This window comes from Brassica rapa, chromosome A10, assembly GCF_000309985.2.
Source record: "Brassica rapa cultivar Chiifu-401-42 chromosome A10, CAAS_Brap_v3.01, whole genome shotgun sequence".
Lineage (NCBI taxonomy): Eukaryota > Viridiplantae > Streptophyta > Magnoliopsida > Brassicales > Brassicaceae > Brassica > Brassica rapa.
Window position 1 is genome coordinate 11,562,267 of NC_024804.2, and position 11,769 is coordinate 11,574,035.

General features: G+C 44.7%; 1 non-coding gene across 1 annotated transcript; it reads right to left on the reverse strand.

The window, feature by feature from the left end:
• Positions 1-670: 670 nt before the first annotated feature.
• On the reverse strand, positions 671-777 carry LOC117129395. Its single transcript, XR_004453044.1, has one exon. It is a non-coding gene; the product is annotated as a small nucleolar RNA R71 (small nucleolar RNA).
• Between the last annotated feature and the right edge of the window lie 10,992 nt (positions 778-11,769).

Genomic DNA, 11,769 nt, shown 5'->3' on the forward strand with positions numbered 1-11,769 from the left:
ATTTAAACATTGAGATTTAGTCAATTGCTTGAGACTAAGTCATTTTTATTTTCTTTTGTTACTGACTCTTCTTCACCTCCCTTTAATCTACAGGTGTATGAACTTGAGGAGCAGGGGTCCATCAAACCTAGTTCCAAGAGCAGCAGACATCAGGGCTTTAGAGAGAGAGTGTACTAGAAAGAGAAGAGAAGAAGAACATCAGGCTCAATTGCAGAGACTGAACACTGACATGGGAGACGTTCATCAAGAAGATGCAGGCGTCAATGGCGCTAACAACAATGGCCCACCTAACCAACAGCGAGCAGCTCGACCCATTGGCACTTACGACCGTCCAAACATTCATGGTCATAGATTGGGAATCCGAGCACCCGCTGTGGCAGCCAACAACTTTGAGATCAAGTCAGGACTCCTCAACGTGATCGAGAACAACAAGTATCATGGCTTGGCTCTAGAGGATCCATTTGATCACTTGGACAGGTTCGACAGCTATTGTGGGTTGTCAAAAACCAATGGTGTGTCCGAAGATGCCTTAAAGCTCAAGCTATTCCCTTTCTCTTTGGGAGATAAGGCACGTCAGTGGGAGAAGTCTCTACCCAGCGACTCCATTACCACTTGGGATGACTGCAAGAAAGCATTCTTGGAGAAGTTCTTCTCTACTTCAAGAACTGCTAAGCTGAGAAACGAGATCTCCAGCTTTCAACAGAAGGGCTTGGAAGGTTTCAGTGAAGCCTGGGAGAGATTCAAGGGCTATCAAGCTCAATGCCCACACCATGGTTTCTCTAAGGAGAGCTTGCTGAGCACATTCTACCGTGGTGCTCTCCCTAAGTACAGAGCCAGACTGGATACAGCTAGTAATGGGTTCTTCTTGGGGAGAACTGAGGAGGATGCAGAGGAGCTGGTTGACAACATGGTTAAGAGCGATGCAGTCTACAGTGGAGACCACGACAGAAGCAGTAGAACTGAGGATAAGCAAACGAGGAAGGAGTTGAAAGCTCTACAGGATAAGATAGACATCCTCCTTGCTGATAAAGCTACCCAAGAGCAGCTGCACTTTGTCGGCAACCCAAGCCAAGAGACACCAGCTATTGTCCATGAAGTTGAGGGTTTGGAAGGTCAGGAAGAGCTGTGTTTCATCAACAACAATGGTAGCTGGTACAAGAAAGAACCCAACTTTCAGTACAACAACTACCAACAGAAGTCCTATTCCAACAACCAGCAGAGTGGTTATCAGCCTCGGAACAATCAGCAAGGCAGCTATCAACCTCAGCAGAACCCTCCTCCTGGTTTCAACAACAAGGGCAACCATTCTTCCCAACAACAATCTAATCCCTCTACCTCCACTCCTCAAGTCAGCAGCACTGATGCTCTACTGAAACAAATCCTGGAGTCTCAAACAAGAAGTGAGAAGCATATTGGCTATGAGTTGAAGAATCTTCACTCAAAGATTGATGGGAGCTACAATGAGCTCAACAACAAGTTCAGAGCTTTGGAGAACCAGTTTGCTGCCATGAACACTCAACAAAATCGCCAACAAGGTTCTCTACCTGGAAAATCTGAGCAAAACCCCAAGGAAACCATGAAAGCTATCACTCTCAGGAGTGGTAAGGAGTTACCTCAGAGAACTCTCACCAAGGATGCTGAGAAACAAAGTGAGGGGGTTGCCATCACCATAGATGATGAAGTGGTGATTGTTGATGAGAAGATCAATGACGAGATCTTGGAAAAGATAGTGGAAGCAAAAGGAAAAGGAAAGGTTGGAGAAGAGAAGAAAACAGTTAAAGATGGTGAAGTCGTCACTCCTGCAAGTGAAAACTCTTTTGTTCCTCCTGCTTATGAACCCAAGCTTCCATTCCCAGGTCGATTCAAGAGGCAGCTGCTAGAGAAGTACAAAGCTTTGTTTGACAAGCAAATGAGTGAAGTCCAAGTCACAATGCCCATTATAGATGCTTTCATGCTGATCCCTCAATACAGCAAGTTCCTCAAAGATGCTGTAGCTGCAAAGAAGAAAGAGATGGAGGGCATGGTGATTCTCACTCATGAGTGCAGTGCTATCATTCAGAGGCTGGTCATTCCAAAGAAGCTAGAAGATCCTGGATGCTTCACATTACCTTGCGCTCTTGGGCCTATGGTATTTGATAGATGTCTCTGCGATTTGGGAGCCAGTGTCAGCTTGATGCCCCTATCTGTTGCTAAGAAGCTGGGTTTCACTCAGTACAAGAAGTGTAGACTTTCTCTGGTATTGGCTGATCGTTCAGTGAAGTACCCTGTGGGTATCTTAGAGGACCTCCCAGTGATGGTTGGAAATTATGAGATCCCTACAGACTTTGTGGTGCTTGAAATGGGTGAAGAAGCTCAAGATCCTTTAATCCTTGGAAGACCTTTCTTAGCCACAGCAGGAGCTATTGTTAATGTTAAAGAAGGCAAGATTGATCTCCATCTGGGTAAAGGGCACGTTCTGCATTTCGACATCAAGGAAGTAATGAGGAGGCCAACAGTTCAAGGACAAGTGTTCTACATCGAAGAGATGGATGCCCTTGCTGATGAACTCCTTGAAGAGTTGTCACTAGAGGACCCTCTACAGCATGCTTTAACTGTAGAGAAAGAGGCTGAGGTGATTGAGAACCTGGAGAGTACTGCCTATGGGATGATGCTGGATTCACACCAGGCGTTTTTCAGTAAGGACCAGTACGAGGAGCTTCCACAGATGGTTCACCAACAAGTCTCAGTCACTCAACGAGAGGACAACCAGCAGGATGACTGGAGTGAACTAAAGGCACCTAAAGTGGAGCTTAAACCTCTTCCCCATGGTGTAAGGTATGCATTCCTTGGTCCTAATGAAACTTACCCTGTCATTGTGAGTAGTGAACTTACTGAGAATGAGCTATCTGAACTTTTGAAAACACTTAAAAGATTTAGAAAGGCAATAGGTTACTCACTAGATGACATCAAGGGGATATCACCCTCTTTGTGCATGCATAGGATACATCTTGAGGATGAATCAATGACTTCTATCGAGCATCAAAGAAGGTTAAATCCTAACCTGAAGGATGTTGTAAAGAAAGAGATTCTTAAACTCCTAGATGCTGGTGTTATTTACCCTATCTCAGATTCTAAATGGGTATCACCTGTGCATGTTGTACCAAAGAAAGGTGGTATCACTGTGATCAAGAATGACAAGGATGAATTGATACCAACAAGAACCATCACAGGTCATAGAATGTGCATTGATTACCGAAAACTAAACTCTGCATCTAGAAAGGATCATTTTCCACTACCATTTATTGATCAGATGCTTGAGAGACTTGCGAATCACCCATTCTATTGTTTCCTTGATGGATACTCAGGATTTTTCCAAATCCCCATACATCCCAATGATCAAGAGAAAACGACATTCACATGTCCCTATGGCACCTTTGCATATCGAAGGATGCCATTTGGTCTATGTAATGCTCCAGCTACCTTTCAAAGGTGCATGATGTCAATTTTCTCTGATCTGATTGAGGATGTTGTGGAGGTATTCATGGATGATTTCTCTGTCTACGGATCTTCGTTTTCTGCTTGTTTGTCAAATTTGTGCAGGGTCCTACAGAGATGTGAAGACACCAACCTTGTGCTGAATTGGGAGAAGTGTCACTTCATGGTCAAAGAAGGGATTGTGCTAGGACACAAGATTTCAGAGAAGGGGATTGAGGTAGATAAAGCCAAAATCGATGTTATGGTTGGTCTGCCTCCACCAAAGACAGTGAAAGACATCCGGAGTTTTCTTGGTCATGCTGGATTCTACAGGAGGTTCATCAAGGACTTCTCCATGATCACTAGACCTTTGACCAGGTTGCTGTGCAAGGAAGCTACCTTCAGTTTTGATGTGGAATGTCTACAAGCTTTCAAGAAGCTGAAGGGTGAACTCGTTAGTGCCCCAATTGTCCAGCCACCTGATTGGGATCTCCCTTTTGAGATCATGTGTGACGCCAGTGACTATGCTGTGGGAGCTGTTCTGGGGCAGAAGAAAAATGGCAAAACCCATGTGATCTATTATGCCAGCCAAACCCTCAATGATGCCCAGATGAAGTATGCCACAACAGAGAAGGAGATGCTGGCAATTGTTTTTGCCTTTGAGAAGTTCAGGAGCTACTTGGTTGGGTCTAAAGTCATTGTCTACACAGATCATGCCGCCTTGAGACACCTTTTGGCCAAGAAGGATGCAAAACCCAGGCTTTTGAGGTGGATCCTTTTGCTCCAAGAGTTTGATATGGAGATCAAGGACAAACCTGGAGTTGAGAATGGAGTAGCTGATCATTTGTCCAGGTTGAGGGTAGAGTCTGGTATCCCTATTGACGAAGGACTTCCTGAAGAGCAGATCATGGCTATCGAAGGAGTGATAGCAGTTTGTGAGACTGGTAGGAAGCTGGAAGAGGTCAAAGCAACAGAGGAGAAAGAACCTTGGTATGCTGATCTGGTTAACTACCTAGCCACAGGGAGAGAACCTTTGAATCTTGTAGGCTATGCCAAGAAGAAGTTCTACAAGGATGTGAAAAGATATTACTGGGACGAGCCCTACCTCTACATTCTCTGCAAAGATCAGCTTTATAGGAGAGTGGTTGCAAATGAGGAGATTGATGGGATCCTTGCACAATGTCATGGATCATCCTATGGAGGACACTTTGCCACCTTCAAGACAGTTGCAAAAGTATTACAAGCTGGATTCTGGTGGCCACACATGTTCAAGGATACACAAGCCTTTGTTTCGAAGTGTGATTCTTGCCAAAGAAGAGGAAACATCACCAAGAGGAATGAGATGCCTCAAAATCCAATCCTTGAAGTTGAAGTGTTTGATGTCTGGGGTATTGACTTCATGGGACCATTTCCATCATCTTTGGCAACAAATATATCCTTGTGGCTGTTGATTATGTCTCCAAATGGGTGGAAGCCATTGCAAGCCCCACCAATGATGCTAGAGTTGTAATCAAGATGTTCAAGAGCATCATCTTCCCAAGGTTTGGAGTTCCAAGAGTTGTAATCAGTGATGGAGGTTCCCACTTCATTAACAAACTGCTTGAGGGACTTCTCAAGAAGAACGGTGTGAAGCACAAGGTGGCAACTCCTTATCATCCCCAAACAAGTGGCCAAGTTGAGATTTCTAACAGGGAGATCAAGTCTATTCTGGAGAAGATTGTGGGGATTACAAGGAAGGATTGGTCCAATAAGCTTGACGATGCACTTTGGGCTTATAGGACAGCGTACAAGACACCACTGGGTACCACACCTTTCAACCTAGTGTATGGGAAAGCTTGCCATTTGCCAGTGGAGCTTGAGTACAAGGCACTATGGGCAATAAAGTTGCTGAACTTTGACATCAAGAGTGCCAAGGAGAAAAGGCTCTTTCAGCTACATGAGCTTGATGAGATAAGATTGGATGCTTTCGAGAACTCAAGAATCTACAAGGAGAAGACTAAGGCTTTCCATGACAAGAACATCCTGAAGAGAGAGTTTAAAGAAGGAGACCAAGTTCTTCTCTACAACTCTAGGCTGAAGTTGTTTCCAGGAAAGCTTAAGTCAAGGTGGTCCGGTCCTTTCAAGGTCAAGGAGGTTAGACCATATGGAGCAATAGTTTTGTGGAGCACTGATGGAAGAGACTTCACAGTCAATGGACAAAGGGTTAAGCTCTACATGGCTACTGCACCAGAGGAAGATGGGGTTTCAACTCCACTGTCTGATCCTACCCCGGCCTAATCTAAAAGGAGGCAAAGTCAAGCTCGAGACTTAAAACAAGCTCACTTGGGAGGAAGTCCCATGCGTATCCTTGTATATATTGCATTGGTGTTTTTCATCTTATTGCATAAAAAAAAAAAAAGAGAGAAAAATTGCATGCAGGTACCTGATCGATTCATTTATAGAGCAGGAGTCGTGTGTGGGAGCGAGGTCTCACAGCGACACCTCAAAGTCGCTCCAGCTGGGAGCGAGGTTATGGGAGCGACACCTAGAAGTCGCTCGCGGTTTCGTCGTTGGCTCGAGAAAAAAATCATCTCGGAGCGAGGTCTCGGAGCGAGGCCGAAGGGTCGCTCCAGCTGGGAGCGACATTATGGGAGCGACACCTCGGAGTCGCTCGCGTTTTCGACGAAACGGAGCTCAAAAACTGACCCGGAGCGACGTCCTAGAGCGACACCTTGAAGTCGCTCCAGCCCAGAGCGAGGTTTCTAGAGCGACACTTCAAGGTCGCTCGCGGTTTTGTCGAAACACGACGCGAGGAAACGACTCGGGAGCGACCTCTCCCAGCGACACCCTCACGTCGCTCCCGACCGGTCCAGGTAAGTTTCCTAACTCTAAACCCCGGTTTGATTCAAGTAAACCGACCCTAGACCACCCTAAACCGAACCAGACGACCCTAAACCTACCCCAACCCTGCGACTCCAACTCTATCCCTCTCCCCTCCTCTCACAAACTCACAAACTCTCTCAAACTCATCCACACCAAAATCCCCAAAACTTTCTCAATTCTCACCCAAATCAACTGCTTCTTCTTTCTAAATCCAAGCTTTCGCCCCTGTAGTCTATTCCTCACCACCCATTCACCATTTCCTTTCATCCAGAGCAAGGTATTGAGTTTTAAAATTCAAATTCGTAGGTCCATGAACCCTAGAATTTGAAAGTCGAAATTTGGTCCTGTTCTTGCTAGATTGTGGTGAAATAGACTAGGGAAAGTTTATCTATCATGTTGGGTTGTTGAATTAATGGTGAAATTGAGTTTAATTTGCACTTTGGCAAAATTAGGGTTCATGGAATTAGGGATTTTTCGAATTTGACCTTAATTGAGTGTGTTTGCGGGTGTACTAGATGCGTTAAGATGTTACATTGTTGCATTGTGTTGAACTTGAGTTTAAACTGAAAAATTCATTTGTTAAGTTCATTCTTGCAAAATGTTCGCTTGCAAAGTCTTCTTTTTCTTCACTTCCATCTACTTATCCCTTTCCAAGTTTGTAACTTTTCAGGTGAAAATGGTTAAGAAGACAAAGGGCAGGTTGGAAGCTGAGAGGCAAGAAGCCGAAAATCAAGAGTTTGCACTAAGAGGAAAAGGCTTTAACAAGCGAGCCAACTGGCTCAGGGACGCAGCGGACTGTGCGACAGCAGACGTTGGCTGCAAGGAAATCGAAAGAACACGAGAAGAGGGCAGGGAAAAGTGTAGCAGTTCCCACCCATGAGGAAGGTGAAACTGAGAGTGATGATGAGCCAGCACCTACGAAGAAAGCCAAGATGTCAAAGGGCAAAGGGGTTGCTGTTGATCGAGACAGGGCGAAAACTCCATCTGTAGAGGAGCTGTATGATCATTTGAAGAATGGAGTCACCTGGGCTCCAACCAGGTTCGCCGACCTCAACCTGCTGAAGGAGTTGGGTCTAGACTCTGATATTGAGGCAATGCTGGGACATTTGAAGATGCCGAAACTCCTCACCATGGCTTATCCTTTCTACAAGGATGTCACTTGTCAGTTCCTATCCTCTCTTGTGGTCACTTACCACGACACGGCGCATGTGAGGCAAGGATGGGGAAAAATCACGTTCAAGGTCAATGGAAGGGAATACAACATGAACTTCAAGGACATTGGGAGGGTCATGGGGTTCCAAGACCTAGAAGACCACTCACTTCCCAAGTGTGAGAACCTCCCACAGAGCTTTGGAAGTTGATCACTGGAAACAGGCACTCTACCGGGGCTGACAAGAACTCACACATCCGACACCCGTCTGTACGCTACCTCCACAGATTGCTAGTCCATGCTTTCTACCCACGGAAGCAAGCTGGTAATGTTACTGAGGAAGACATGCGACTGCTCTGTCCGGCTATCCGTCCTTACGCTCAACCTGGAGTGTTACCCCTTCCCAGCACTGATATCTATGCTACCTTTGGGATGGTCAGTTTCTTTGTGGGCCGTCTCGAACACTACAGAGACTGGGCGTGGTACACCACTGATTCGCGCCCAAAGATGGGGATAGGCGGAATGATCACACCACTGCTCCAATTTCTGAATGTTCCCTTGGGAAAGGACGCAGCGGGGCCTAGGTTCATTGATGGCACCTACTTGAGGATTGCCACCTATTTCAGTGGGATGTATGGGAAGGACTACGTCTACCACTACTACTTGCAGGGCAAGCCAGTCGAGGTGGTTCTTCCAAACCGGAACCTGACGAGTTTAGAGATACCAGGAGCTGTCAGCTTCAACATTCCCCAGGAGTACTTTCTCGGAGAACACGGGCCTCTCGATCCAATTCAAGCAGCTTCATCAAGGAGAAGGAGTGTCCCTACGCAACCTGACCCGCCTGTTGCAGACACGTCTGAGCATATCTATGGACCTCCGCGCTACTACTTCAAGCCCCATGACGGAGTCCTTCCCCTGGAGCTCTCCGTGATGCTCATGACCACATTGGTCGTCTCCAGAGGTGGAACAAAGCTCAGGACAGAACGATAGAAAAGCTGAAGGATAAGTGCAAGGCGCTCAGCAAGACTGTGAAGAAGCAGGCAAAGACTTCAGCCAAGTTCATGAAGAAAGTAGCTGATGTCTTAACTAGGGGAGGAATAGCTGGATGTAGCTCAGCCGATTTCGCTTTCGCGAACACCTCAAACCCCCAGCCCCCACCCCCGCCTGATGCTCTTGGCTTCCCCCTCACTGCTGCGCAGCTTCAGCGTAAGTGGAGGAACCCACCCACTCAACCTTCCACTTCCGGCAACAAATCCCCATCCCTCGCTTCTTCTGACAGTGAGCACGAGATTGACGAGGTTGAGAGCCAGCCATGGTATGGAGGCTCCGGTTCAGCATCCGGTGGTTACTACACCACCTTCCCTCCTGACGACGACGATGCTGGGGCATCTGCCCCCACCTATTATCCATAGGAGGTACTTCTTTCTCTCCCTTGTATATACCTTTTCATTTTTTGCATATTAGTTTTCTTCTCGGTATCTCCTTCTTTCTTTGACAACACAGAGACTGTGTAACTCAAGTTTGGGGGAGGTACCAAGCATTTGATCATGTTTGCTTTGATTGTGTTTCATTTGAGTCATGCATTGCACACCTATTTGCATAAAAAAAAAAAAAAAAAGAATTTTTCATTTAGTTTGCATCATTTGCACCATTAGGAGAGTCTAGAGCATATAGGTTGCATTCACTTGCATTGGGAGCAATGATTTTAAATGCCTTGTAAAGAACACTACGTTGCACCATTGAGTAGCCATGCACCTCTCGAAAAGACTTGTATGTTTCGAGCCTTGAAAACTCTTCTTGAAACTTGTTGATTGCTGAAACTCAGTCTTTGAAGCCAACTACAACCTTATTAGAAATGAATGAACTTAATGCTTCTTGCTTAGGGTCCCTTGTGTACTGAGTCATGGCTATACACACTGGAGTTGTCACATCTTTTATGCCAATCTTTTTGACAAACTCTAGTGGTAGACCACTCCCAAAACCTTTCCTTCCTTTTAAGCTTTCATTGTTTGATGAGTGAGGCCTTCTTCGGAAAGTCTTACATGCGCATAATGTTGAGAGTATCGGGAACGACAATGCTTGATCTTCATTTTTGCTAGATTGGACACTCTATTGTCTAGCTATAGGTGGGAGGGTGAGTGTTGTGATCATGATTTGGGAGAAATGAAAAATAAAAAGGATACTCTTTGTGCTTAAGTGAATTGATTTTCTGGGATAAGTAGAGAACCTCTAGCTCTAGTTTTGAAAAGTCTTGGCCCCCAACCTAAAAAAAAAAATATAAAAAAAAAAAAGAAATCGAAAAAAAAGAAAAGAAAGAAAAGGGGGCTAGCAAAGTTGTTAGGAGCTAAGAAATGTTTTGAGGTTGTAGAAAAATCCCTTGTAGATTTCAAAAAGAAAGAGTTAAAGTTCTTAAGATCTTTTGGTGAGAGATGTGAGTTGGGTTTGACATTTGGGAATGATTGTGTAATTGTATGTTTGGGAAAAGGGTAGAACAATGGAGATTGAGCATTGTATGCATGAGTTGGTCCCTTTCTTAGATATTTATGTGCAATGTCAAGGCTACTTGTTTTGAGAGTAAACCACCTTAAAGATCATATGTTTTGAACCTCTTGAATCACTTGAATAAAAGCCTTCCCTTACCCACCCAAATGACTTGGACCAACGGACCATTTGCAAGAATTCACCTGCGTTGTTTTGTGCTTAATGAATGTGAGAGTTGGTTGATTTGAATGTGTGGATGCTTGATGATGAGTGTAGGGACAAAAGGAGTTGAGATAGGCCTAGAGAAGCTAGAGTGTAATAAGAGAGTGTGTGCTAATTATATTGCTAGTTGTGGTGTTTTTTTGGCTATGAGCTCCCACCTTCAATCTCTCTCCCTTGAGTTCTAGGAAAGTTCACTTGTGGACAAGCAAAGAACAAGTTTGGGGGGGGTTTGTTGATATCATGCATATTTCCATTGTTTTTTTCCATCCATCCATATGCATTTTGATCATATAGATTAGGATTTGTCATGTTTGTAGGTTGCATTTTGCATACTGAGTCCTTATCAGGTATTGGAGTATCCACATGGAGTTTTGGAGACGTTTGGGTGCATTTGGAGCTCAAAAGAAGGTTTAAAGTGATCAGCGGACGAGCAACCCACCGGAGCGACCTAACCGCAGCGACGATGAAGTCGCTGTGCCTTACCTCTCGGAGCGACCTAACCGGAGCGACGTTCTGAAGTCGCTGTGCCTTACCTCTCGGAGCGACACGTTGGAGCGACGTCCTGAAGTCGCTCTCTTTCTGACGAAACAGAGCTCAAAACTGAAGCCGGAGCGACCTCTCGCAGCGACACCCTGAGGTCGCTCCCGAAGCCCAGAGCGACGTGCTGGAGCGATGCGAGCCGAGGTCGCTGCGGTCGCCTATATGCTCGAATTCATGTGTTTTTTCAAGGGCATTTTTGTCATTCATTATGCACGTTTTTATTTTCTAAAACCTATGTTTTATTACTCTGTAAGCCACCAGGAGGCAGATCATCTTTGTTCTTAGAAAAACCACCAAAAACTTTGGAAAGTGATCTCTTTGAATCAATTGATCAATTTTGTTATTGAAATTCTGTGTCCTTTATTTCCTGTATTTCTCTACATGATTAATCTGAAATCCAACATGGGGTTTAAGAGGGATCATGGAGATTAGTGAGTAATCACCTTTGAATTCATGGGTTAGGGAGATTAAGGGTGATTAGGTTAGAACTAGGATGTTTAGTGTAGATCATTCATATTCCTTGCTAGTAGAGTGAACATAAAGCATCTTCTGAGTTGGCCACTCAATTGTTGATCCTTAGGCATTTCTCACCCGAAAGGTGTTCGATGAAATGCCCGAGACAACTCTCCAGGCTTTTAGCATGCTCTGCCAAAGACATTTGTTGTTAGAGATGCTAAGATAGCTAATAGACTTGTTAGTAATGATTGCTTTCATATATTCAACCAAAGACATTTGATGTTTGAATTGTGTTTAGTAAATGAACATTCATCTAGACATAGAGTTTGTTTAGGATTGCGTCTAAGCTTAAGGTTAATAGATTGATTGATCGTTTGCCATTTTTAGTTCGAAACTTGATCACCGAGGTCTAATCCCTATATCATGAGTTCTCTTTCCAATAGTTAAGAAAAGTATCATTTAGTATTCCTTTTAATTAGTCATAGTTTAAAAACCATCTAAATCATTGGTTGCACTTAGATTAAGTGATTACTTGCATTCTCGGTGCTTGATATCTCTCAGAACTGGTTCGACAATCATTATACTACAACATTTGTCTTAGGAGC